Source organism: Chiloscyllium plagiosum, unplaced genomic scaffold (genome assembly GCF_037043375.1).
Source record: "Chiloscyllium plagiosum isolate Xiang-an unplaced genomic scaffold, Cpla_swu_hap1 HiC_scaffold_2, whole genome shotgun sequence".
Taxonomy (NCBI): Eukaryota; Metazoa; Chordata; class Chondrichthyes; order Orectolobiformes; family Hemiscylliidae; genus Chiloscyllium; species Chiloscyllium plagiosum.
The window spans coordinates 22,932,626-22,959,581 of NW_028270140.1; the positions used below are offsets into that span (position 1 = coordinate 22,932,626).

The 26,956-nt window shown below is 44.3% G+C and overlaps 1 pseudogene; it reads right to left on the reverse strand.

Moving 5' to 3' along the window:
- LOC148151833 (uncharacterized) overlaps window positions 1-26,956 on the reverse strand; it is a 52,872-nt pseudogene that overhangs the window by 14,285 nt on the left and 11,631 nt on the right.

The following is a 26,956-nucleotide window of genomic DNA, read 5'->3' on the forward strand; positions in this document are numbered from 1 at the left end:
CATAACAATATTGAATTTAACAGAGCTATGATCACTGTCTACAAAATGCTCCCTCACTGATACCTCAACTACTTGCCCAACATTGTTATCTAAAATTATGTCAGGGACTGCATTCTCTCTTGTACCCTTCAATATTTTAGCTTAACAGGTTCTCGTGGATGCATTTTAAGTATTCCACTCCCTCTAAACTCTTTCCACAATGACTACCCCAGTGAAGTTAAAAATCACACAACACCAGATTATAGTCCAACAGGTTTAGTTGGAAGCACACTAGCTTTCAGAGCAACGCTCCTTTATCAGGGGACAGTGGAGGGCTCAATCTTAACACAGAATTAATAGCAAAAATTTGCAGTGTGATGTAACTGAAATTATACATTGAAAAATTGATTGTCTGTTAAGCCTTTCATCTGTTAGAATACAGTGATAGTTTCACTTCTTTCATGTGTAAATCACAAAACCTTTTTTTTAAAGTTGCATTCTCGGGTTAGCTGTTAACAATGGTGATAGCTAGACAATATGTTGAAGGTGTTAGCCCCCTGTGTTCTCTGTCTATGCCGTGATGCTTAGATTGATTCAAATCTAAAAAGTGAGATAGCTGAGTTTTACATAAAATCATGCAGTTTTTGAGCTCAGAGTTCTACATGAATGCATGCAGTTTTTGAGCAAAGTACAATGTAACTCTGCAAGTACAAATTCACCACACAAAATAGATGTGTGCATGTGGGTCTTTGTCTGTCTCTGTGTGTGTCTGTCTGGGTTGGGGGTTGTGAGTGTGAGAAAGTGTATGTGTGTATGTAGTGAGTGCAGAGTGTCTTAAGTCTGTGAGGGGGTGCATAGGTGAGTGTGGAAGTGTGTGTGTCTGTAAGGGAGTGTGTGGGTGTCTGTGTGTGTGTCTGTGTGCATGTGTGTCCATGTGTATGTGAGAGTGTGTGTGTGTGTGTAGGAGTATCTGTGTGTATATATAGTGCAATGGTGGTCACCTGTAATGTGACATGAACCCAAGGTCCCTGTTGAGGCCCTCCCTATGGGTACCGAACTTAGCTATCAGCCTCTGCTCGGCCACTTTTCTCTGCTGCCTGTCCCGAAGTCCACCTTGGAGGATGGTCACCCGAAGGTCCGAGGCTGAATGTCCTGGATTACTGAAGTGTTCCCCAACTGGGAGGGAACCCTCCTGTCTGTTGATTGTTGTGCGGTGCCCATTCATCTGTTGTCGTACCCTTTGCTCGGTTTCCCAATGTACCATGCCCCCCGGGCATCCTTGCCTGCAACGTATAAGATAGACAACGTTGGCTGAGTCACATGAGTACCTCGGAGAAAGTGAGGACTGCAGATGCTGGAGATCAGAGCTGAAAATGTGTTGCTGGAAAAGCACAGCAGGTCAGGCAGCATCTAAGGAGCAGGAGAATCGACATTTCTGGCATTAGCTCTTCTTCAGGAAATCAGGCTGTGCTTTTCCAGCAACCTATTTTCACATGAGTACCTGCCATGGTCAAGGTGGGAGGTAATGGTGGCATCTATGTCCACACTCTGACACGTCTTGCAGCATCTACCGTGACAGGGTTGTATGGAGTTGTCTTGAGAGCCGGGCAGCTTGAGGTTTGGCGGTTGTTTAAAGGCAAGTACTGGAGGTGTGGGGAAGGTCTTGGTGAGGTGCTCATCCTCATTGATAATGTGTTGCAGGTCACTGTATTCTAACAGATGAAAGGCTTAACCGACAATCAATTTTTCAATGTATAATTTCAGTTACATCATACTGTAAATTTTTGCTATAAATTCTGTGTTACGATTGAGCCCTCTACTATCACCTGATGAAGGAGCGTCACTCTGAAAGCTAGTGTGCTTCCAATTAAACCTATTGGACTATAACCTGGTGTTGTGTGATTTTTAACTTTGTACACCCCAGTCCAACACCGGCATCTCCAAATCATGACTACCCCAGTGAATGTTGCACAAGTTGAAATTTCCTACTATTACTACCCTATTATTTTTACACTTCGTTAAAATTTGCCTACATATCTGCTCTTTTATTTCTCTTGGACTATTAGGAGGCCTATGTACACACCCAGCAATGTAATTGCTCCTTTTAGATATTTTGACACAAATGGTTCCATTTGAGGAACATTCTCAGATATTATCTCTCCTTACTGCGACAATAAATTCCCTGATCAAAACAGTGACATTTCTCCTCTTTTACCTCCTTCCCTATCTCACCTGAAAACCCTATACCCTGGAATATTGAGCTGCCAGTCCTGTTCCTCTTTCAACTATGTCTCAGTGACATCAGTGTTATCATAATTCCATGTTTTAATTTGTGTCCTCAACTTTTTCATTGCACACCTAGCATTAAAATAAATATCATCAAACTTTGCCAAAATTCCTTGTTCCTTAACTGGCCTCCAATGTCTATGTCTTTCCTGACTCACTTGCGGTCACTTATAATTTTGGCCATTCATCTTGCCCTGCTGAATATTCTCTCTCGATCCCATCTCCCTTCCAAGTTAGTTTAAACTCTAACCCAACAGCATGAGAAAACCTGCCTAAAAAGATGCTGGTCTAGTTCCAGTTCACATGCAATCGGTCCACCTGGTATAGGCCCCAGGACCCCCAAAAATGGTCCCAGTGTCCCAGAAATCTGAAGCCTTCCCTCCTGCACTATCCCTCTAGCCACACCTTTATCTGGACATATGTTCCATTTCTAAAATAAATAAAAACAGAAATTGCTGGAAAAGCTCTGCAGGTCTGCAGCATCAATGGAGAGAAATCAGAGTTTATATTTTGGGTCAAATGACCCTTTCAGTTCATCTCCTATTTCTATGCTCACTCACATGTGGCACCAGAATCAACCTGGAGATTAATGTTCTTTAATCCACATCCTAATTTCCTAAATTCTGCTTTCAGAACCTCATCCCTCTTCCTACCTATATCATTGACACCAAATTATACCACAATCTCCGTCTACTGATCTCCAATCTCCAAACCGAAAACAAAGGAAGATGTTGGTTGCTGTTGCAGGGCAATCGTCTCAGCCCTTGGGTATCACTGCGGGATTTCCTCAAGATTTTCTTTTTCATTGACCTGTCTAGAGATGTTATGACATACCTCTGGAGTAGGTGGCTTAAGGCCTCCTGGGGTTCTGAGGTAGGGACACTTCCACCACAGCACAAGAGCGCTTTCCCTCAAGGTATTGTCCATGTCCCAAGCATTTTCATCTGCTTCACCAATAATCTTCCTCCCATAATAATATTGGAAGTGGAGACCTTTGTGGTTGATCACATAGTATTCAATCCAATTCAGACAATGAATCTGCCTGTGCTCATATACAGCAAGAGCTGGGCAAGATTCAGACTTTGTTAGTCACATTGGATGTTTGCCGACAACTATCCTCCCTGTTTCCTGAACCCTGACATGACACCTTAATGAAGCCCACCCTAATTCTCAATGCCCTTCCTATGGAGACCACAGTGGCCATCAATGCCTCTATCATAGCCTTCCATGTCCACTGATGCTGTTCTGTCTCATTTCATCATACCTTGAGTTTTCCCCAGTTCCTGTCCTTTACACCACCTCATCACACGCCTCTGGTTTCCTCCCAAGTCTTGACTGCTAAACACTCTCTGGACAGTTCCCATTATTATAAGCATCTCAAGTGAATGACTGACTATGTGAAAACCATTTGGAAAGGGCCAACGACTGACAGACCAGTTCCTGTCTGATAGTGCACCACAACAATTCCCCACACTGCCCTCACCCCCACCCACCTTGACTAGAGTGGGCGCTGGCCCCTATCCAGTTTCTGACATAACCATTTGGCTGCATGAATGAGTTTTTATGCACAGGCAGCTGGCACATGCAGAAGTTCTTAGATTGATATCTCGGTATGCTCTTCACCAAGATGTCTGCCCTTGCCCATTTGGATAGATCTCTCCTGACAAACATGACATACACAAGGATTCCCCTCAAACAACAGAACTAGGGACCTTTGGCTCTGCCTGAAGCACACTAATAGGCAAGGTGAGACAAGACATTGATGTTATGTGTATGCAGATATCTCCTGAGTGAGCAAGTGCTAAAAAGAGAAATCTCGCAGCTCTGAAATGCAACCTGAACTAATGGGAACTGGGTGCCAGTCACTATTTGAAAAGTGCCCATGGTGCAGCCTTCCTATGCCAGTTGCACTGTGCCCTGCAATGCAAACTTACTGTAGCCGGGCTGCTACTAGGGTATTGCATATAAATCATGATGGTGGCAATGGGTTGGTAGACATTGGAGGCCAATGCCTGTGCATGAGGAGTGTATGCATCATGGATCATGCTCTCTGAGATGGTGTTTCGTCATACTGAGCATAGAGGCAAGCTAAATTCGTTAGGTACACATACTTGTTTCCCTGTTCAGTTTGGTGAGTTTGGATGATAAACGGCTGAATATTAATGCGGCAAGTCATAAGTGAGCTATTTAACAAGCAAAATCCCTCCTAATTAGCATCATGTTGCTGCTGAGCAAGCAATTTGCCACATCACCTGTGAGAAGTATTAAAGATGGAACGTGAAGCTTCCAATATCGAGATGGACCTCACGGTATTTGCTACCTACTTTGCCTTGGCCTCCTTACTCAGTCCCCTACAAGATTCTTCCCTAAAATGTATGCAATAATTTAAAAGGTAACAATAATGTAGAAAAACCTGAACTTTCAAACACAGCCCTGCACTGACAGGATGAGATCTCAATGCTCAGCTTATTAGAAAATACAGGGCCACTTTAACCCATATATTCAGAAACATTCAAGTAACTTAACTGGAATCTGCAATGCATAAGTGCACCAGGAGGACATGGTAAACTGAACATTATAGCATTCAGACTGCGAATGAGCCATTCAACAAAGCAGTAAAAATCAGGCAGAAAGTGCAGCAGGAGTGACAAATTGAGACATAATAGTTGGATTGCAAAATACCTGAGTAAGTTCAAAGACATAATGCAGTTGCATGGTATAAAACCTTGCCCTGTTCTATTTCTTTCGTTACAAACTGGATGGGAATGTGAATTATAAGAACTCTGGAACTAATGGCTTCTTCACCTGTAACCGGTGAAAGATAATTTGCAAATCCTTTCCAGGCCATATTGCCAAGGAAAGCATGGTAGCTCAATGGTTAGCACTGCTGTTTTGTAGCGCCAGGGACCCAAGTTTGATTCCAGCCTCAGGTGACAGTCTGTGCAGATTTTGCACATTTTCCCCGTGTTTGCGTGGGTTTCCTCCGGGTGCTCCAGTTTCCTCCCACAGTCAAAAGACGGGCAGATTAGGTGGATTGGCCATGCTAAATTGCCCCATAGTGTTCAGGGATGCATAGGTTAGGTGCATTAGTCAGGGGTAAATGTAGGGGAATGGGTCTGGATGGGATACTCTTCCGAGGATCCATATGGACTTGTTGGGCCAAATGGATTAGCCGCCTCCACCTCTGAGCTTACTTCCACAATCAGGATTACCGCCCACCTTCCGAGGACCCCTTCGCCCACCTCCGACACACTGCATCCACCTGAACACCCCATGCTGGCCTATTACCTGCCCTCGACCTCTTCATTTCCAACTGCCGCTGGGATATTAACCGCCTCAACCTGTCTACCCCCACCCCCACTCCAACCTCTCACCCTCACAACGCGCAGCCCTCCAATCCCTCTGCTCCAATCCCAACCTCACCATCAAGCCAGCAGATAAAGGGGGCGCAGTGATAGTCTGGCGCACTGACTTCTACACTGCTGAAGCCAAACGCCAACTTGAGGACACCTCTTCCTACCGCACCCTCGACCATGACCCCACCCCCAACATCAAACCATCATCTCCCAGACCATACAGAACCTCATCACCTCAGGAGATCTCCCACCCACAGCTTCCAACCTCATAGTCCGGGAACCCTGCACTGCCCGGTACTACCTCCTTCCCAAGATCCTCAAGCCTGACCACCCTGGCCGACCCATTGTCTCAGCATGCTCCTGCCCCACTGAACTCATCGCTAACTACCTCGACACTGTCCTATCCCCCCGAGTCCAGGACCTCCCCACATATGTTAGAGACACCACCCTCCACCTCCTCCAAGACTTCCGTTTCCCCGGCCCCCAACACCTCATCTTCACCATGGATATCCAATCCCTCTACACCTCCATCCGCCATGACCAGGGCCTCCAAGCCCTCCATATTTTCCTCTCCTGACGTCCCCAACAGTACCCTTCCACTGACACTCTCATTCGTTTGGCTGAACTGGCTCTCACCCTTAACAATTTCTCCTTCGAATCCTCCCACTTTGTCCAGACCAAAGGGGTAGCCATGGGCACACGTATGGGCCCCAGCTATGCCTGTCTCTTTGTTGGCTATGTAGAACAATTGATCTTCCATAATTACACCGGCACCACTCCCCACCTCTTCCTCCACTACATTGATGACTGCATTGGCACCATCTCGTGCTTCCGCGAGGAGGTTGAGCAATTCATCAACTTCACCAACACATTCCACCCTGACCTTAAATTTACCTGGACCATCTCTGACACCTCCCTCCCCTTCCTGGACCTCACCATCTCCATTAATGACAACCGACTTGACATTGACAGTTTTTACAAACCCACCGACTCCCACAGCTACCTGGATTACACCTCTTCCCACCCTACATCTTGCAAAACTGCCATCCCGTATTCCCAATTCCTCCGCCTCTGCCGTATCTGCTCCCAGGAGGACCAGTTCCAACACAGAATACACCAGATGGCCTCCTTCTTTAGAGACCGCAAGTTCCCTTCCCACTTGGTTAAAGATGCCCTCCAACACATCTCGTCCACATCCCGCACCTCCACCCTCAGACCCCATCCCTCCAACCGTAACAAGGAACGCCCCTGGTGCTCACCTTCCACCCTACCAACCTTCGCATGAACCAAATCATTTGCCGACATTTCCGCCACCTCCAAAAAGACCCCACCACCAGGGATATATTTCCCTCCCCACCTCTTTCCGCCTTCCTCAAAGACCATTCCCTCTGTGACTACCTGGTCAGGTCCACACCCCCCCCTACAACCTACCCTCCCATCCTGGCACCTTCCCCTGCCACCGCAGGAACTGCAAAACCTGCGCCCACACCTCCTCCCTCACCTCCATCCAAGGCCCTAAAGGGGCCTTCCACATCCATCAAAGTTTTACCTGCACATCCACTAATATCATTTATTGTATCTGTTGCTCCCCAAGCAGTCTCCTCTACATTGGGGAGACTGGATGCCTCCTAGCAGAGCGCTTTAGGGAACATCTCTGGGACACCGCACCAATCAACCACACTGCCCTGTGGCCCAACATTTCAACTCCCCCTCCCTCTCTGCCGAGGACATGGAGGTCCTGGACCTCCTTCACTGCCGCTCCCTCACCACCAGACGCCTGGAGGAAGAACGCCTCATCCTCCACCTTGGAACACTTCAACACCAGGGCATCAATGTGGACTTCAACAGTTTCCTCATTTCCCCTTCCCCCACCTCACCCCAGTTCTAAACTTCCAGCTCAGCACTGTCCCCATGACTTGTCCTACCTGCCTATCTTCTTTTCCACCTATCCACTCTACCCTCCTCCCTGACCTTCTTCCCCTCCCCCACTCACCCATTGTACTCTATGCTACTTTCTCCCCACCCCCACACTCCTCTAGCTTATCTCTCCACACTTCAGGCTCTCTGACTTTATTCCTGATGAAGGGCTTTTGCCCGAAACGTCAATTTTACTGCTCCTCGAATGCTGCCTGAACTGCAGTGCTCTTCCAGCACCACTAATCCAGAATCTGGTTTCCAGCATCTGCAGTCATTGTTTTTACCTTGTTGGGCCAAATGGCCTGTTTCTAAACTGTTGGGATTCTATGAAACATTTTTTATTTAGCTTATGAATCAAAGTTGGTGCTGCAGACAAAGATTTTGACTTTTTATATGTGATGAAATCTAACAGCTTTCTGCTTTGACATAAATGCGGATAATTCAGAAAGAAAGATTTTCTTTATGTGTGTTTTTTCAACTCAATGTCTTTCTGCTCCTTAAGCTTCCATGAAAGTACCAGCTCCTCCAGCATACCTTTCTTCTCAAGAAGTCTTGCAAATGCATCAATTAGACTCAATTTTCAATGAATAAAAAAGAATCAATTCTGTTCTTTTGAGATTCCTTGACAACATTACATTTCCAAATGAAAACCATTTTAAAGAAAAGATTTTGTTTTCAAAGAACGAATGAAGAAAAAAAGCATTAGAAAGTGGCTGAGCAGGCATTTCTCGACATTCTTTCAACATAATATGTCTGAAATCATCCATAAAGGTGCAAACGATCATAGAGTTTTAGGTGCAGATTGTTTGCAGCATAAATCAATCAATGCAAAAGCAGGAGACTAGTCCTCCACACAAATCTGGCCATGCTACCCATCACATTATCCTGCTAAGGGAAACTTTTTCACGCAGAGGGTGGTATGTGTGTGGAATGACCTGCCAGAGGAAGTGATGGAGGCTAGTACGTTTGCAACATTTAAAAGGCATCTGGGTGGGTATATGAATAGGAAGAGTTTGGAGGGATATGGGCCAGATGCTGGCAGGTGGGACTAGATTGGGTCGGCATGGACCCCTTGGACTGAAGGGTCTGTTTCTATGCTGTACATCTCTATGACCCTATGACTCGAAGTGCACCAAGGTCAAGTTTTTAAGATGGCTCAAAACTAAAGTCTTTTTTTGCCTTGAGAATACTAGCCCTATCGTCCTATGTACCATTCCTGGAATAACTTTATACAAGGCCAGAATTCCTGGCACCTACGTCATGTTTAAAAACACATTGTGCATCCAGAAGAGCACTCATATTTTAATTTCCAGCACCACAGAAAATGACTGCCAATGTTCTTCAGCTAGTGGTTTCCAGCCTCCACCCTTAAGTTTCTTTGAGACGCTGAAGATGTACATCTCCTTCCTGACAGCCCTTGCCAATGCCCCAGGCTTCACACCACTCAAGGTTGTGGTCAGGAGCCCGGTAGCAGAAATGCTTATGAGACTGTTTAAGAGCTACAATCAAGCATTCTGGGAATTTTGGTCAAGCTAGTTCAAACTGTGACCTTGGTTAAAACTGAAGCCAAGACCTGTTGTGAGCTGTAGTTTACTGTGTTGACAAAATAAGGCAGGTGTCATGGCATCTCTAAAATACTGGCACCATACTACCATAAATGGAATATGGAACGTAGCTTTGTGATGTTTAAATGTGTAAAGATTTGAGAGTTTTCTACAAGTAAAACTTCACGGTCTAGGATCGTACAATGTGATCAGGATTTGATCAATTCATTGACAGAGTGCCAGAGAACTTTCTGGAAACCATGCACCTTTTCAGAAAACTTAGCAGAACCAAAAGCTTTTTTCGGTAAAAGCTTTCATGATAATGTTTGAGAACTACCTGCCCAAAAGTTAACTTCAGAGAAAATAAAGTACCATGAGGCAAGATCTACACAGAGAGCAAAATTGGCGACTTCACTTGAATCAGGGAATATTGTTTCAAATCAAAGTTAGGGTTAAACATGAATTAAGTATTATAAAATAAAGTGAAGTGAGTTAAAGTTGAAGTTAAGTTAGATGAAATAAGAAGTTAATGTTTCAACAAATGTCTATTTTATTATGAGCTTTGATAACTAAAGAGTAAATAAAGAAGGGTTTGTTTAACTAAATTCTGAGTCAGCTCCCCATCTTTTGTCTGGTACACCAGGAAGGACTACCTGGGTAAAAAGTTTGAGTACTCTGTTGGGCAACATGGTCCCCACACAACCCATCAATATGCCCATTTCTCTCCTCCCAAGCCTGGCATGTGAGGTAACTATGCCAGGTGTGGTCGTACATTCTCCTGCCATCCTTAAGCCAGAACGATCCTGACTGTGGATGAACACCAACCTCACATTACCCAACTCCAATTCATGCTTTACTGTTTCACATTCTTTCAAATGCTGTTGTCTCTCTCCATAACTTTAACCCCCCACTTCCGCTTCACACAAACCTGCAGCCCATAGTCCCTATCAATAGTTTTCCAAGTTTACTTCCTTTGGCTGTGGTCCCACTGTATCTCCCTCCCCTCACCCCAGCCTATCCTCTTTTCCCGTAGTTTCTTTAGGTGGCCCTGAAAAACTGACTCTAGTCTACTTCTTTAGTATAGTAATCAGATAGCTCATGGCTAAGAAGTACACAAAGTACTGACATACATATTACACATACCCCTGACTGCATCAACCCTCACCTTGGATTGGCTGTTATGGAGCCATAGGACGGAACGTGACCCACTTTGCCCGACTACAGAGGCATGAACCTCCAATCAAGGATGTGCTGACCAGAAACCTGACCATAGCTAATCCCTGGATTGATTATTGGAAGCTGCCCTTGACTGTATTAAGTTTACTGACCGGGAGGATGAATGGCCTAAGATTTTGGGATATGGTTGCTCGCTTGCTGGACGTGCAGTTTGTTTGCAAGTAAGCTGGCATGGTGGCACAGTGGTTAGCACTGCTGCCTCACAACGCCAGAGACCCACGTTCAATTCCTGCCTCAGGCAACTGTCTGTGTGGAGTTTGCACATTCTCCCCGTGTCTGCGTAGGTTTCCTCCGGGTGCTCCGGTTTTCTCCCACAGTCCAAATGATGTGCAGGTTAGGTGAATTGGCCATGCAAAATTGCCCGTAGTGTTAGTTGAAGGAGTAAATGTAGGGGAATGGGTCTGGGTGGGTTGCTCTGCGGAGGGTCGGTGTGGACTTGTTGGGTCGAAGGGCCTGTTTCCACGCTGTAAGTAGTCTAGTAGTCTAGTCTAAGCTACTAGCACGTTATGTAAATATGAAATTGACACAGTATGATACTATGCAGGAAGATATATGCCCCTTAACTGAGGACTTCAGACCAGCAAAATAAGCTGCCTGGTGTGTGACTGCACCAATAGGCATATTAAGGTAAGGCAAGACAGGGATACTGTGAGCATGGTAGAGAGGGAGCATGAAAAGGATGAGCCAGCAGCTCTAAGAAACAGACTTGTTGAAATCTGTGGGACAAGAGTCTATCCCTGTGCCCATCCATCAGCCTTTCAATGCTAGTGTTGATGCACCTTGTAATGCAGATCTGTACTTTAGAAGTGTCCTGCAAATCAGGGCAAATAAGTGTCCTGCAACTCACTCGGGTGCTAGGTGTAACCTGGGGGAATGGAGAATATTCTATGTCAATATTCGTGATTGAGAAGGGCACGAGGTTATTGCCTATGGATCGTGCCCTGAGATGTTGTTGCATGGCAAGCAAGATTGAACCTTTTCATAACAAAGTCGGAGTTGTGTCATTTTTTTGGAGGGTTTTCCACTGCAAGGTCTATTGATTTTCTTGCCATATTTTACCAAACCAGCCTCATTAAAAACTACTTACCTCATCCCTTCCCATGACATTCTGGGCAATCAATTCTGGTCCTGTTTTATTACACACTGTTTCAAAATAAATCGCCTCTCGGAAAATATCCCAGAATTCACTGGCATTCCTTGCACGCCCACCATTTTCAAAAGCCCGATGTGTACCCTGACAAGCACTGTCAGCCTGGAGCTGCCCTGAATGGACACTGGCATTTTTCCCAACATGGCCAGCGTGCAACCTGTAACTACCAGGATGGAAAGAAAGGAAAAAGATGAACCTTGTCTTTTTGATTCTAATAAATCAGAAACCTGGTCCTGGTTTTTAATCTAGAGGTTGGAGAAGATGAGAAAGGCCAGTTCTTCACATGTCTACAGATTTTATTTCTTCTTTTCTCTCTTTTCTTGTCCACAAGGTCAGCTGATTGACATGCATCTTGGGCACAAAGTGTACTTCACAATCAGAGTCAGGGTGATCAGGCCAGTTTATTTAAGAGGTCACATTTGGAGGAGGTGCATTCCCAATTATGATGTCGTGGGGAGAGGTCTTACTTATTGATGTAGGTCCAGAGATGTAACTAGATTTCAGACAACTAGTGATGGTCAGTAGCAAAATCTGAGGGGATTCTTTGGAGTATTAAAACACAAAAGGATGGCTTATTATTCCTAGAGGAAGTAGTTGTACTCCTTCTAGCCTACAGGAACAGAACACTTAGCTGGTGCACAAAGGAGTTACAAGATATATTACACACCTGACCGTGTCATGCAGAATTTCTAGCACCAAGCCTAGGAATACACTGGTGTGCTGGTCGATTGGCTATCCAACCCCAGGCTGTTTACTTAGCAAGCAACAAGTCTGAGCATGGATAAGGGAGGAAAGCTCTGAAGGGTTACATCTCCAACAAGCAGCAAATACGAAGTTAAGCACCCTTTATCAGTCTATTAGAGTCTCTTATCAGGGCCTGACTACAAATTTCCTGTCGCCAGCCCCTGCACCCCCAGGCACTTAGATTAGCTGCTGTGAGTAGACCAACTCACTGGTAAACCAGGTAGCTCTCCATATTTTAGAGCTCTTCCTGCCTAACTGCCCACATTTTCAGCCTTGGATTTTTCTCTTTCTCTCTCTCTTATCTGAACTACAAACCTTTACTACTCTAATGCTGGTGGACCTTCTCATGGCCTTTCAGGTTCAAATGTCTGCCCACAATCCTTAATTGGATGGCAAGCCTGTTCCCTGGACTACTAATTGGCTGATACAGGGAAAACAGTTCCGAGTTACTCTTTCCTGCACATTGCAGACTTACGAACTCAAGTTTTCCATGATGTGAGGGTAAAATACATATTGTTGAACGGGGGTTCCATGATTCCACACAATGAGAAAAAGTCTCTTGAGTTTTACTTGTTGACCTGACTTTGCAGCTGCATTTTTGCTGTAGCTAAGTATCTCCAGAGATCAAAACTTCTCATTTATTCTGTCTGTTATTTTTTACTTTTTGATAACAGAGGTGCTACCAAGTTTTGTTTTCCTTCAATTTAGCACTTTACCAATATTTGGGGAGATTTTGGAGTGCAATGTGGAATATTCAATTATCTTATGTAAAACATAACAGAATGAAAAGCCCTTTACAAACAAAACACTGAACTGGGATGAGATGAGCCAGACTTTGACTGTTGTTAATTTGTTCAAATAGCAATAACTGATCAGAAGACTGTTAGGAAAAATCAGCTGACATTACCAGTTTGGTTTTGGTGATCTTTTCTTTGATATTTAGCTCATGAGTGAACTTGATGTTAAAACTGTCACATTGGATTTCAGGTTTTTTTTTTGTTCAAAAATCATCCAGAATAATTTTCATTAGATAATCAAAGATTTAAGGTTTCAGCTCTCCCCCCTGAAAAAAATGATGGCTTTTTTAAAAAAAAATCTCTTCAGTTACAATTCCTTTCAAAGTGCAGTTTACTGGCTGACAAATCCACTAGGTATATCCTGGACTTTGCAATGTGAGACGTCTCAATATTGCCTGTAAGCCATTCTGTAAAGTTTTAATTAGTGACCATAAAGAGAATTTCAATATAAATTCTGAAAACTCACAAATGATGAAAATGTTATGAAACATTCAAATCCTCCATCAAAACCTTCAAATGGCTCATACTTGGATGATGAAATTTAGATTCACATCTGAACAGCAATAAATAATATCGAATACAGACTCCTCTCTATACTTCCCTTTGAAAGTCAGAACAGCTATGTTATTCAAAATCAAGGCAGTTGAAGGATAGAAGCTGTCAAGGCATGAAGTTTAAGCCTTTGCTTCATGCCTAGCATATATTTCAGGTCAAAGGTTAGCCGGAAGAACTATTTTAAAGGAGCATATAATAGATCACACAAATAATAAATCCACAACAGCTCTTCCATAAAAATTGAATACAGAGCTAACAAAGACAAGACGATCAGCGGGAAGATTTAAATTCCTCTTACATGCATTTGACTTTAAATTTAAAAGCTTTAAATTTACATTTTATTATTACTCAATGACAAATAAACATATTGCAACTTGATGTCATGATTTCTTCTTATGGTACTGAGAATTAAACTTGAATATGCAAGTTTTAACATTCAAAGATGCCATTCGTATTGGCTGCACATTTGCATGGCTTAACTTCTCCTGTACTTATGTCAAGCAGTGCTGAGTGGCAGTTAACAAATTGCTTCCACCTACTGTGTCAGACATGAAGGCTATGGTAGCCTTCACTCTGACCACAATATACACAGACAAACATTAAATTATTGATTGCTCATTCACTCATTGTTGGTATCCTTTTGAGTCCAAGAAAAGGTGTCATCTAGCAGGAGGAGAAAGAAAAAGCAATCCAATCATGTTATTGCATTACATTTATGGTGCCAACTTGAATGCCATACTGTGCTTGCAATCAGAATAGTATTACAGGTGCCAGATGCCCCCATAATCTTTGCTAAAATGTCATTTCTTAAATATCAATCAGAAATTGGAATTATCTCCCATTATGTAAGGAATCGGTTATTTGGATGGAAATGATGAATTAGTGAATTAGGAAAAGAAAGTGTACTTTGCTGCGATGGAAGAAACGTAAAGTTTTTGTAAATATATTTATTATATGTTATCCTGCTTTCCATCCCCTGCATTGTTGAATATTTCCAGTGGCTGTGGAATATGATTATACGGTCACATAGCAGAATGGGTGAAGAACTGTCATGGTAAGACAACAAGGAAGACAAACAAGAGGCTGGAAGAACACAGCAAATCAGGCAGCATTAGGAGGTGGAGATGTCAACGTTTCTTCAGGATTAAAGAAGGGTTAACACCTGAAACATTGACTTCTCCACCTCCTGATTCTGCCTGGCTTGCAGTGTTCTTTCAGCCTCCATTTGCCTACTTTGGATTCCAGTGTCTGCAGCTTTTTTTTTTGTCTCTAAACAAGACCAACAAGGAGACTGAGCATGGGTATCACTGTACAATCCAGCTCAGACAGGAAAGTAGACTTGTACCAGAGATTGGACGGAGCTATTGTGTAAAGCTCTCATCATGGGAGAATCATTTACACTTTGTACAAAAACGTTTTTAATAAATGCATTTTAGGTAGAAAACTAAAACAACTCAAAACCAAAAAAATGAAGCTAATCATTAGAAAAGAAACTTAAAAATCACATAACACCAGGTTATATCCAACAGGTTTATTTGGAAGTACTAGCTTTTGGAGTGCTGCTCCTTCATCAGGTAGCTAGTGGAGCAGGATCTTAAGACATGGAATTTATAGCAAAACATCACAATGTCATGTATGCAATTGATATGATATATCGAACAAACCTAGACTGCAGTTAAGTCTTTCATCTGTGATCCTGCTCTACAGCCACCTGATGAAGGAGCAGCACTCCAAAAGCTAGTACTTCCAAATAAACCAGTTGGACTATAACTTGGAGTTGTGTGGTTTTTAACTTTGTCCACTCCCAGTCCAACATCAGTACCTCCACTTCATGAGAAAATAAGTACAACAGAAAATGTAAAACATAACCTTTTGTTTACAAAAGGGTATGTGACATAAGCTCTCTTATAAATTATGATGCCACAAGTTATCCAAAAGAATATGTATCACTACAGCCTATCACCACAATCCTTGCCTAAGCAGATCACTGATCTATTTCCTTTCCCTGATCGGTTACAGTGACACTCTTTCATAGAATCCCTACAGTGTGGAAACAAGCCATTTGGCCCAACAAGTCCACACGGACCCTCCAAAGAGCAACCCACCCAGACCCATTCCTCATCCTACTATTTTACCTTTACCCCAGGTTAATCCACCTAACCTACACATCCCTGAACACTATGTGCAACTTAGCATGGCCAATTCATTTAATCTGTACATCTTTGGACTGTGAGAGTAGAGTACCTGAAGGAAACTCTCGCAGACACGGGGAGAATGTGCAAACTCCACACAGGCAGTGACCTGAGGCTGGAATCGAACCCTGGTCCCTGGCACTGTGAGACAGCAGTGCTAACCACTGAACCATTATGCTGCCCAAAAACATAGGTGAGACAATTTGTTTAATTTCTGTCATCCTGTGTTACAACAAGTTCCACCATCTACCATGACAAGATTTGAACATGGGTTCCCAGAGCACTACCTGGGTCACTGGATTAACAATCCAGCTCTTTTGTGTCTGGTTGGCCATTGTTTTTGATTGGGCATGTGCAAGAATTACTCAAAGAAAGGGAAAGAAGGCATAGGAGCAGTGGCAGCATTGTCGTAATGTCAGACACTATAATCTAGAACCCAAGACTAAAATACTCTTGAACAATACATTATAATCCTACCATGGTAGATGGTGAAATTTGAATTTAATAAAACAAAATTCTGGAATTAAAAACTTGTCTTATGGCAAACCATGTCACCACTGGTGACTGTTGTAAAATCTCATCTGGTTCACACATGCTCTTCAGCAAAGAAATTCTGCTGTTTATGCCTAGTCTGACGTATATGTGACTCCGGGCCTATAACACTGTAGTGGATCCTCAGCTACCTGCTGACATGGTCTATCAGTCTACTTATTTGTTGCCCAATCCTAGAACTGTCGATCTTACTAGAAATGCCGGTATTCCAGAGTGAATAAATACAAAGCATCAACTGAGCTACAAATTACCCTTAGGAAGAGTAAGAAAATGAAACAATGTTTAAGACAAATCATTTGTGCCTGTGTAGTTGGTATGGAGTTCAATTAAGAACAACACAACTTAAAAATGTGTGGCTGGAAAAGCGCAGCAGATCAGGCAGCATCCAAGGAGCAGGAGAATCAACATTTCGGGCATAAGCCCTTCTTCAGGAATGAGGAGGGTGTGCCAAGCAGGCTAAGATAAAAGGTAGGGAGGAGGGACTTGGGGGAGGGACGTTGGGAATACAATAGGTGGAAGGAGGTTAAGATGAGGGTGATAGGCCGGAGAGGGGGTGGGGGCGGAGAGGTCGTGAAGAAGATTGCAGGTCAAGAAGGCGGAGCTGAGTCTGAGGGTTGGGACTGAGAAAAGGTGGGGGGAGGGGAAATGAGAAAGCTGGAGAAATCTGCATTCATCCCTTGTGGTTGGAGGGTTCCTAGGTGGAAGGTGAGGCGCTCTTCCTCCAGGCATCGTGTTGCCATGGTCTGGCAATGGAGGAGGCCAAGGACCTGCATGTCCTTGGTGGAGTGGGAGGGGGAGTTAAAGTGTTGAGCCACGGGGCAGTTGGGTTGGTTGGTGCGGGTGTCCCAGAGGTGTTCTCTGAAACGTTCCACGAGTAGGTGACCTGTCTCCCCAATGTATAGGAGGCCACATCGGGTGCAGCGGATGCAGTAAATGATGTGTATGGAGTTGCAGATGAATTTCTGATGGATATGGAAGGATCCCTTGGGGCCTTGGAGGGAAGTGAGGGGGGAGGTGTGGGCGCAAGTTTTGCATTTCTTGCAGTTGCAGGGAAGGTGCTGGGAGTGGAGGTTGGGTTGGTGGGGGGTGTGGATCTGACGAGGGAGTCGCGGAGGGAGTGGTCTTTCTGGAAGGTTGATAGGGGTGGGGAGGAAATATATCCTTGGTGGTGGGGTCTGTTTGAGGTGGTGGAAATGACGAAGGATGATATGATGTATCTGGAGGTTGGTGGGGTGGTAGGTGAGGACCAGCGGGGTTCTGCCCTGGTGGCAATTGGAGGGGTGGGGTTCAAGAGCGGAGGAGCGGGAAGTGGAGGAGATGCGGTGGAGAGCATCGTCAACCACGTCTGAGGGGAAATTGCTGTCTTTGAAGAAGGAGGCCATCTGGGTTGTTCGGTATTGGAATTGGTCCTCCTGGGAGCAGATGCGGCGAAGACGAAGGAATTGGGAATATGGGATGGCGTTTTTACAGGGGGCAGAGTGGGAGGAGGTGTAATCTAGGTAGCTGTGGGAGTCAATCAGTTTATAGTAAACGTCCGTGTTGAGTCGGTCGTCCAAGATAGAAATGGAGAGGTCTAGGAAGGGGAGGGAGGAGTCTGAGATGGTCCAGGTAAATTTGAGGTCGGGGTGGAAGGTGTTAGTAAAGTGGATGAACTGTTCAACCTCCTCGTGGGAGCACGAGGTAGTGCCGACACAGTCAACGATGTAGCAGAGGAAAAGGTGGGGGGTGATGCCAGTGTAGCTGTGGAAGATGGACTGTTCCCCATATCCAATGAAGAGGCAGGCATAGCTGGGGCCCATGCGAGTGCCCATGGCTACTCCTTTGGTTTGGAGGAAGAGGCAGGATTGGAAAGAGAACTTGTTCAGAGTGAGAACCAGTCAAATCAGTCGAAGGAGGGTGTCAGTGGAAGGGTGCTGGTTGGTTCGGCAGGAAAGGAAGAAGCGGAGGGCTTTGAGGCCATCGTGATGGGGAATGGAGGTGTACAGGGACTGGATGTCCACGGTGAAGATAAGGCGTTGGGGACCGGGGAAGTGAAAATCACGGAGGAGGTGGAGGGCGTGGGTGGTGTCCCGAACGTAGGTGGGGAGTTCTTGGACTAAGGGGGTCAGGACCATGTCAAGGTATGCAGAAATGGGTTCGGTGGGGCAGGAGCAGGCTGAGACAATGGGTCGGCCGGGGCAGTCAGGTTTGTGGATTTTGGGCAGGAGATAGAAATGGGTGGTGCGGGGTTGTGGGACTATGAGGTTGAGGCGGTGGATGGGAGATCCCCTGAGGTGATGAGGTTACGGATGGTCTGGGAGATGATGGTTTGGTGGTGGGAGGTGGGGTCATGGTCAAGGGGGCAGTAGGAGGAGGTGTCCGCGAGCTGGCGTTTAGCCTTAGCAATATAAGGATCGGTGCGCCAAACTACCACCGTGCCTCCCTTGTCTGCCGGTTTGATAGTGAGGTTGGGGTTGGAGCAGAGGGAGTGGAGGGCTGCACATTGCGAGGGTGAGAGGTTGGAGTGGGTGGGGGGTGGACAGGTTGAGGCGGTCAATGTTGCGGCGGCAGTTGGCTATGAAGAGATCGAGGGCGGGTAACAGGCCAGCATGGGGTGTCCAGGTGGATGGGGTGTGTTGGAGGTGGGAGAAGGGGTCATCAGATGGTGGGCGGGAGTCCTGGTTGAAGAGTTAGGCGCGGAGGCGAAGGTGGCAGAAGAAATGCTCGATGTCTTGCCGCGTCTGGAGGGAAACTGAAAATATGCCAGGGCTGGGAGCTAGGACCTGATGTGGGACTGGATCTGGGAGTGGGGGCAAGGTTAGGTGTGGGGGTGGGGTTAGGAGAGGGGGCGGAGTTAGTCATGGCGGCGGAGATCAGCGAGGGGGCGGGGTTAGGTGCGGGGGTGGAGATTGGCACGGGGCGGGGATCGGGGCGGGGATCAGGGCGGGGGCGGAGACGCATGCGGCACAGTCGTTGTGCAGGCGAGTGACGTCACTGGGGGCGGAAGTAGATGCGGCGACGGCAACTCCGGGGGCAGAAGTGGCTGCGGTGAATGCAGAAACGGTGTTGTTCCCAGTGGTTGTGGACCCCGCAGAGGCCGCGAATCTGTCAGCGATGGTCTTCCTGGCGATGGTGGAGGCGGTAGTCTGGGCGGCGATTGCAGAGGCTGCATGGCCAGTGGGGGTGGAAGTGACATCATGGTTCACGGCAGCGGTTGCTGCAGCGGCCACGTGGTTAATGGCGCCCAAGTGCTTCTGGAGGCCGATGGAAGATACTGGAACGGTTGAGGAATCCGCAGTATGGGGGTAAGTATATGAAAGTACAGGTCCTCACAGACCTGTAGAGGACCTCTACCTGTAAAGGCCCTCCATTTATGGTAGTATGGTGCCAGTATTTTAGAGATGCCATGACACCTGCCTTATTTGGTCAACACAGTAAATTACAGCTCACAACAGGTCTCGGCTACAGTTTTAACTAAGGTCACAGTTTGAACTAGTTTGACCAAAATTCCCAGAATGCTTGATTGTAGCTCTTAAACAGTCTCATAAGCATTTCTGCTACCGGGCTCCTGACCACAACCTTGAGTGGTGTGAAGCCTGGGGCATTGGCAAGAGCTGTCAGGAAGGGGATGTATATCTTCAGCGTCTCAAAGAAACCTAAGGGTGGTGGTGGAAACCACTAGCTGATGAACATTCGCAGTCATTTACTGTGGTGCTGGAAATTAAAATATGAGTGCTCTTCTGGATGCACAATGTGTTTTTAAACATGACGTAGGTGCCAGGAATTCTGGCCTTGTATAAAGTTATTCCAGAAATGGTAGATAGGAAGATAGTATTCTCAAGACAAAAAAAGACTTTAGTTTTGAGCCATCTTAAAAACTTGACCTTGGTGCACTTCGAGTCATAGGGTCATAGAGATGTACAGCATAGAAACAGACCCTTCAGTCCAAGGGGTCCATGCCAACCCAATCTAGTCCCACCTGCCAGCATCTGGCCCATATCCCTCCAAACCCTTCCTATTCATATACCCACCCAGATGCCTTTTAAATATTGCAATTGTACTAGCCTCCATCACTTCCTCTGGCAGGTCATTCCACACACATACCACCCTCTGCGTGAAAAAGTTTCCCTTAGCAGGATAATTAATGTGATGGGTAGCATGGTCAGATTTGTGTGGAGGACTAGTCTCCTGCTTTTGCATTGATTGATTTATGCTGCAAACAATCTGCACCTAAAACTCTATGATCGTTTGCACCTTTATGGATGATTTCAGACATATTATGTTGAAAGAATGTCGAGAAATGCCTGCTCAGCCACTTTCTAATGCTTTTTTTCTTCATTCGTTCTTTGAAAACAAAATCTTTTCTGTAAAATGGTTTTCATTTGGAAATGTAATGTTGTCAAGGAATCTCAAAAGAGCAGAATTGATTCTTTTTTATTCATTGAAAATTGAGTCTAATTGATGCATTTGCAAGACTTCTTGAGAAGAAAGGTATGCTGGAGGAGCTGGTACTTTCATGGAAGCTTAAGGAGCAGAAAGACATCGAGTTGAAAAAACACACATAAAGAAAATCTTTCTTTCTGAATTATCCGCATTTATGTCAAAGCAGAAAGCTGTTAGATTTCATCACATATAAATAGTCAAAATCTTTGTCTGCAGCACCAACTTTGATTCATAAGCTAAATAAAAAATGTTTCATAGAATCCCAACAGTTTCGAAACAGGCCATTTGGCCCAACAAGTCCATGTGGACGCTCCGAAGAGTATCCCTCCCAGACCCATTCCCCTACATTTACCCCTAACTAAAGCACCTAACCTATGCATCCCTGAACACTATGGGGCAATTTAGCATGGCCAATCCACCTAATCTGCCCGTCTTCAGGCTGTGGGAGGAAACTGGAGCACCCGGAGGAAACCCACGCAGACAAGGGGAAAATGTGCAAACTCTGCACAGACTGTCACCTGAGGCTGGAATCAAACTTGGGTCCCTGGCGCTACAAGACAGCATTGCTAACCATTGAGCCACCATGCTTTCCTTGGCAGTATGGCCTGGAAAGGATTTGCAAATTATCTTTCACCGGTTACAGGTGAAGAAGCCATTAGTTCCGGAGTTCTTATAATTCAGCATTTCTGAACTTTGGTACTTTTAGTAGAGGAATGCTGTCAGGTTGTTGAACGTGTAATGTGTGCATTTAAATATTGCAATTAATTATCACTTGTCACAATGGAATAGGAAAATAATTTTGAATTGTATATTTTACTCACAAATTTCAAGTCCATTTCTTGTTTTCTAAAGTTGACCTGAACAGATGTATGAAATGGTTTGCACTGGAATAACAGTAACTTATTGGCTTTATATTGAAGATAATTTGCATACCTGTAACAGAGTAATGAAAAATGTTTCATCTTTGGGGCCCTGGAATACATCATTTTCAAATTCAAAGTACAACAGTATTTAAGCTGGCTATCTACCCTTATGGGGAACTTTTCTGTACACTAGTCAGTCTATCCTCTCCAACTCAAGTCCTGAGTGATCTTCTTCAAATTTATTCATAAGAGAAGAAAAACAACAGTTTCAAATATGGACTCAAATATTTCTATCTGATCAGAGTATACTTCACAGTAGTGTTCAATCCCACAAAGAATACTGTGTGCATTACATCTTGTGATGACAACCAGTTGGTGCCAATGCCCAGACCTTCAGTGTCGCTATGATATTTGATGGCAATGTTGACACAGATTCATTCAGGGCCCAAAGCTTTGAGCGTCTTTGATCTTGTCCACCCCAGGCTGAGCTAAGCAAGTTGGCCATGAATCACTGGCTGCTCCAATAAGTGCAGTGAAGTCACTCAGACAGAATACTCACTCACCACTTCAACTTTTCCTCACTGTCACCTTGGGAATCTATGTTGTTTTCTTCACTAAGGTACATGGAGTCTAAAACTAGAAGGCATAGCTTTAAGATGAGAGGGGAGAGATACAAAAGGATCCAATGGGGCAAATCTTTCACACAGAGGGTGATGTGTGTCTGCAACAGACTGCCAAAGATAGTGGTGGAAGTGAGTACTATTTTGTCATTTAAGACATTTACATAAATAGGATAGATGAGGAGGGATATGGGCCAAATATAGGCAAATGGGACTAGTTTAAATTATGAAAACTGGCAGCATGGGCAAGTTCCTGTTGTCATGCTGTAGACCTCTATGACTCTATGTTGGCATACAAACTTGATGAGCAAGTACATATGACATAGACTGCCCCTTTATCAGATGATAGCTGCAGGGAAGTGAGGCAATCCAAGGCTGCTATTGGTTGCTCATTTGACTCTGTCAGCCTGTTGCTCATTGCAGAACCTATCCCGTGCTCATGGATGTCTTCTGCACACTCTATGGAAGGTAAAACTCCAAGTATTCTCTCAAATAGACCTTGCCTTGACCAACTTGGTTTATTGTAATTTGGCAATGTCCATAAGACCAGAAGACATCGGAGCAGAAATTAGGCAATTCAGCCCATTGAGTCTGCTGCACCATTCAATCATGTTTGATGAGTTTCACAAACCCATTTTCCTGCTTTCCCTCCATAACCCTTGATCCACTTTACAATCAAGAACCTATCTATCTCTGTCTTAAATATAATCAATTATCTGGCCCCAGCAGTCTTCTGTGGCAATGAATTCCATAGATTCACTATTCTGGCTGAAGAAGTTTCTCCTTATCTTTGATTTAAAAGGTCTTCCCTTTACCCTAAGGCTGTGCCCTAGTCTCTCCTTCCACTGGAAACATCTTCCCAACATCGACTCTATCCAGGCCATTCAGTATTCTGTAAGCTTCAAATAGACCACCTTCATCCTTCTAAACTCCATTGAGTATAGATCCAAAGTCCTCAAATGTTCCTCATATGTTAAGCTGTTCATTCCTAGGACCAGAGCTGAAAATGTGTTGCTGGAAAAGCGCAGCAGGTCAGGCAGCATCCAGGGAACAGGAGAATCGACGTTTCGGGCATAAGCCCTTCTTCAGGCATAAGCCCTTCTTCGGGCATAAGCCCTGAAGAAGGGCTTTTGCCCGAAACGTCGATTCTCCTGTTCCCTGGATGCTGCCTGACCTGCTGTGCTTTTCCAGCAACACATTTTCAGCTCTGATCTCCAGCATATGCAGACCTCACTTTCTCCTCATTCCTAGGACCATTCTCATGAATCTGCCCTGAGCATGCTTCAGTGCCAGTACATCCTTCCTGAGGTATGGTGCCCAAGCTGTGCACAACATTTCAAATGGTGTCTGACCAGAGCTTTATAGAGCCTCAGAAGAACATCCCTGCTTTTATATTCAAGTCCTCTCAAAATGAATACCATCATTGCATTTGTCTTTCTAACTACTGACTCAACCTGCAAGTTTACCTTGAGAGAATCCTGGACTTGAACTCCCAAGTCTCTTTGCACTTCAGAGTTCTGAATTTTCTCCCCAATTAGAAAATAATCCATGTTTCTCTCTATTCTTCCTACCAAGTGCATGAACTCACGTTTTCCCATATTGTACTCATCTGCCACTTCTTTGCCCACTCTCCTAACCTGTCCAAATCCTTCTGCACCCTCCTTGCTTCCTCAATGCTACCAGTCCCTCTACCTATCTTTGTACCATCTGAAAACTTAGCCACAATGCCCTTGGTTTCTTCATCTAGATCATTAATGTGAAATGTTGTGGTCCTGACACTGAGCTTTGTGGAACGCCACGTCACTATGTGCCAGCCTGAGAAGGACCCTTTTACCCCATTCTGTGCTTTCTGACAGACGCGACAGGCTTCTATCCATGCTAGCACCTTGCCTCTAACACCAAGTATGTCAGCACCAAGTATATGTAGCTTATGGGTAACCAGTGCCATCTTACATATCCTTCCAATGTATCATTGTTTGCATCAGGCTCAAAGCCCACACATTTCAGCTAAGTCAAATGCTTATCATTCTTTATCTGCTGCATAGTCAAGGCAGGGTTTTCTATTTCATTTCACATACTCAAACTAAATCATTACCTTCTTATTTATGTGTGGTATTTCTTTTGTTTGGCCAGTTTATTCTTACTCCTTATATTTATACTGACCACTAATGATCTTACCCACTGATGTGCTAACCTTGTTTATTTTTCTCTTCTAGTTTGCCTTCCTTAATTGCATCCTCAATTCTTCATAGTTGGCTTTTCTCCAATCTGTTACTTTGATCCTTGCAGAATCAATATCCCTCTCAGTCATTATCTTAAATCGGTTTTAAATTGTGATCACGACTCCCCAGATGTTTGACTGACTTTAACTCAAAACCTCTATCTGTCTTCATATAAAACTTGGAAAGAAACTGAGAATTTTGTGTTGTTAGTGAGAAAAAAAAACTCCTTATTACGTTTTGTGCTCTTTTTCTACGCATGAAATCATGTACAAAAAAAACCCTGTCATTTTCGGTTTCATTATGGATAAGAAATGGTTTGTATATTGGTGATTGAAATAGCTCCTTTTTACATTTTACTTGGCTGGCTTTGGGAAATAATTGAAGATTCTCCAGAGGTAGATCATTATTTGTTGCAATCTGTGATAATCTTCTCTTAGTCCTGGAGTGAATGCCATTTCAAAACCAAAAGGAAAGAGCATTGCTTCCCAATTCTGCGGTGATATAGACTTGTCGTATCTACTTTTGTACATAAATTATGATAAAATCCATTAGTTTGTTGCATATTACCAGAAAGAAAACAATACTTTTTCAAATTAAGGTTTTGGATAATTAAAGTAAGAAGCATCAAGAGTGATTATACTTTTACTTTTAAAAGGTAATTGTTGATATTAAATGTTAGAGATATTTATAAATGTGACCTGACACCACAAACCTGGATTTTTCAATTTTGTTTGGCCAATTGCTAATGATCATGCAGCGATTACAACCATAGGCGAGGAATTTGTTTCTGGTAGACATAGTATTAACTACTCCTAGATGCAATATTACAAACAATAAATAATTGAAAAATATTGGAATGAATTGTCTTTCAATTTGATGGTGAAACTAATGGTGTACATCATGGTTTATGCCAAAATATTAGATTTAACCTTTGGGAAAGAACAGATGCGAGATTGAATGTGAATATTCAAAGGTTCTTGTTGGAGTGACATTGTTCCATCATTAGCTTCATGAAGACATCATCTCACTATTTAACTTTGATATGCATGAAAAAGAGGAAAGTTTTTTTTGTGATCAATAGATGTAAACTTCACCTATCACAGATAATACAATGTTGTCATTTAAAGTCTTAGTGCAGCTAAACTTATATGGTCAATGTTAACATGGCACTCTCTGGCACTGAAATATAATGACTCTCGATGAAATCGTATTGATGTTAAATGATATGAGCTTTCGTATCAAGAGTGGCAGAAACCAGGTGAACAGCAAGGCAATCTTGGAGTTGGTAGCAACTCACTGCATCTTTTAATGAAGTCCCAGGTGTGATGGCAAAATTCTCATTAGTAACAGGAAGTTGCCTCTTAAGGGTGATTATGGCTGGTTAGTGACCTTGCTAAATGGATATCTTGCCTCATTAACTTGCAGCTTCCAAACTAACCAGCCAATAAATGATATGCTGGGTATCCTCAACATGAGTTACTGCAGGTCTTATGAAGAGCGTATGCGTTTCCACCACACCAGAATATCTCAGGGCATGGTCCATGGACACAAGCCACACTCACTCCTCATCTATGGACACTGGTATTCAATAATTGTCATCCCCCTCAGGATTCTAACAGGTCCAATCCAATTCATTTACAGGATGCTTATGAAGAAATGCATGTCAGGGCACCCCAGGAGCAAGCAATGAAAGGCCACTGCAAGGACATTTTGCACACAGGGACAGACACACTCAGTTGGTTGGATTGTACAGGCTATATTGCAGGGCTGCCTCTCTGCTCACTTAGCACTCGCTCACTGAGTGTCTACCTGTATGCTCACACATCCTTGCCTTGCTATTGCCAACTAGCGCAGTCACACAACTGGGCAGCCGGGAGTTCTGGTCAGCAGTTTTCAATCTAGCTGTATGGCATTGCTACATCAATCTCATATTGGCACCATTTGCCAGTCCTTTATATAGCAAAGACACTGCATGTACAGCAAACAGGCAGTCATGTCTCAAGATTGTAACAGAATGGACAGCATGGTGGCTCAGTGGTTAGCACTGTTGCCTCACAACACCAGGGTCCTGGGTTCAATTCCACCTTTGGATGGCTCTCTGTGTGGAGTTTGCATGTTCTCCCTGTGTATGCATGGGTTTCCTCCCGGTGCTCCCGTTTCTTTCCACAGACCAAAGATGTGTAGATTGTTTGGCCGTGCTAAATTGCCCATAGTGCCCAGGATGTGCAGACTAGGTCGGTTAGTCATGATAAATGCAAGATTACGCGGATAGTTTAGGGGGTGTGAGTCTGGGAGGGATGCTCGTTGGAGGGTCATTGTGAATTTGATGGGAAAATGTCCTGTTTCAACATGTAGGGATTCTATGATTAAAATAATCCTTACTGAAGTCCATGGAGGCATCCATCAGTCAGGACACCTAAAATAAAGGGCAGTCTCTGATACCAGCCCAAGGAATTAGTCATGGTCAGGCCATCTGATGGGGTTCTCTCATTCAGGAGATGTGTGTCTCTGCAGTCCCAAA